Raw genomic sequence first — 2532 nt, 5'->3', positions numbered from 1 at the left:
GTTACAACCGTAGTTCCCTTGATTACTATTTGAAGCAAAAGCAGTTGAGATGTTAAAGAATTCTTACAATAAAAAATTAAATTCTTCAATTCCAAAACTTAATACTTTGAAAAGTCTGATCAAAATCAAGCAGAATCAGACACAGCTCTTGAGATTCAAGATATTGGTAAGGAAATTGAATCGTCAGCAGATAAGTCGGACCAATTTGATTTAATAACTGTGAATGTTTTAGGTTCTGATGGTAATGTTGGTGTGTGAACTTGATTTTACCAGAGATCGTGCATGTGACAATGAAATAAAATGTTGAAAGGTGGTAAAATATGTTTTAATTCGACTGGTGTAATACTCTGCGTAACTAAAAATTTGGATCCCCCTTGAAATCCATGTGCAAAAAAATGACACCCCCCCATATTTGAAGTTATAAAAAATCTGAACCCCCCTTTTCCACTTACAAAAAAAGCCCTCTGGATATATGTACTTGCTTTGTTTAAATTTTCAAATAAATGTCTACGGTTTGAATATTATTTGTAAATTATTATATAAAGGATGCCGAATCTAGAGGTTTAACCTAAAAAAAAAAAACAAAGCTGTCATGCACGTGGCTAATTACAATATTCGTTATGTTTCGTCTAAGTTTACAGCCAATGAAAGGAAACATCTCGTTAGCGAGAACACACCGTTACTTTATATATTCATCGGGAATTTTTAAAGAACCCAAAGCTTTTCCGAGAGGAAATGATCGCCATTTTCTTGCGGGATATATCTCTGTTTCCTTCCCTTTTCCCTATGATATCCCCTGGTTGATAGGACACTTACTCACCTGGTCCATTCCTTCCATTTTTGGTGGAATCTTGAGTTTGTACAGTCTTACAATATTAGTTTGCGATATGAATTGTTCCTCCTTCAGTTGACTTTGTCAATTCCATTTTTTCAATTTAAACATTGTTTTATTAGAAGTTTCTTTATTATTTTACTTTAAAACATATTGTTATCTTTCCCTTCTTTATTTCGGTCATGTCAAAAAGCGACCGTGTCTCAAATTTGTTCGTCCACTGCCTTTGTCTTTAGTTTGTTTGTTAATTTGTTTTTGTTTTTTTTTTGTTTTTGTTTTTTGTTTTTTGTTTTTTGTTTTTTGTTTTTTTTTGGTTCTTTTTTTTTGTACATCTACTGTATAATTCGGATGTGTATTTTCCAAAGAAATCAAAGGTTATGTTTACCCATAGTCTTTTGGATTGCTTCCTGCTTTGACACCCACCCTTATATTATATAATATTGAAAGGTTTTGACATGACTACAAAGGAAATAATAACTTTTAAGGAGCAATAAGTTCTATATTTGTCATTCATCTGCCTACTGTGGGACATTAAAACACCTATGCTAACCTACACCAATGACATACTGAAAGGGAATATATATAAACATCTCAAAGTAAGGGGGTCGTAAATCTAACGTTAGGACATGGTGAAATGAAACGCGCACCTGTTTAAATGGTTACAGTCAAAAATGCAACTTACCCTAATAAATACTGTTTACGTTTGTAACAAGTGCACAAAAATGTCATAACTTATTTTTTCCAATACCCCAGTAATCCTACTGAATAAGGTTATCATGTCTTAAACAAAACTGTTAAACTTACAGTTAGATTTAGTGTTATGTTGCCACCAGATTGAAGTCATCACTACAGAAATTTAATGGTCGTCATCATGAACTTGTGGATCGTTATGGTGTTTTACAATTTTTTACCGTATCACAGTTTTCCTTTCTTTCGTCAACCCCGGACGTGACGTTATATTTGCAACTCGGATGCTCATTTCCTTTAGTTTCTTTGTACAAGTTATGATTTAGTTATTTCATGTTCTTTGTTGAGTGTGTTTGTCTTCCCTGTCTAATCTTTATCCTTGGAATATATATATAGCCTAGCTGGCCGAGTGGTCTAGGGGGTTGGACTTTGTGCAGGCGGTGTTGCCACAGCGGTCACGACGAACAAAAATTTGCATGGCAAATTTGACAGTTCTAACATCGTTGGGAATTTTTCAGACCTTTCTATACGTTTATGAATCTTCCCTGTATCAATTTGATTCGATGGAGCAGTGTAGCGAATAGATTCTGAGACTATATCCCGCTCAAACTTGGTTTCATTGATTACTCTTATGTTACTGCAAACGAATGTTATTTATGAGGTTTACAGTGATAATACCATTTTGGGAGAAATGATGATATTTGTCCAACTAATTTAAAACGCAATTTTACTGTAAGAATTGAAAAATTAAAACACTGCAAAAAGACTTTGTAAGTTTACTCTATTAAATACAAAAATGTCAATCAAATAAATATTGAAAATTTCAGTATATTGCATACGTGTCTCAATGAGAGACCTTTCATCGCCAGCATTAAAATCAAATACTTCGAATGTCAAAGTTTCAAAAATAAATTATGCACAAGAAGTTTCTCAAAACCAAAAATATCGAAATAGGAACCCGATTCCAGCATCGACGAGCTGCTATATTGTAGCCCATGCTAAAAACAAGGAAA

The sequence above is a fragment of the Perna viridis genome, chromosome 6 (genome assembly GCF_037379345.1).
Source record: "Perna viridis isolate PV_CMFRI_1.1 ecotype Kerala chromosome 6, ASM3737934v1, whole genome shotgun sequence".
Lineage (NCBI taxonomy): Eukaryota > Metazoa > Mollusca > Bivalvia > Mytilida > Mytilidae > Perna > Perna viridis.
The sequence above is the reverse complement of the archived record's forward strand: the minus strand, read 5'-3'. Positions refer to the sequence as shown.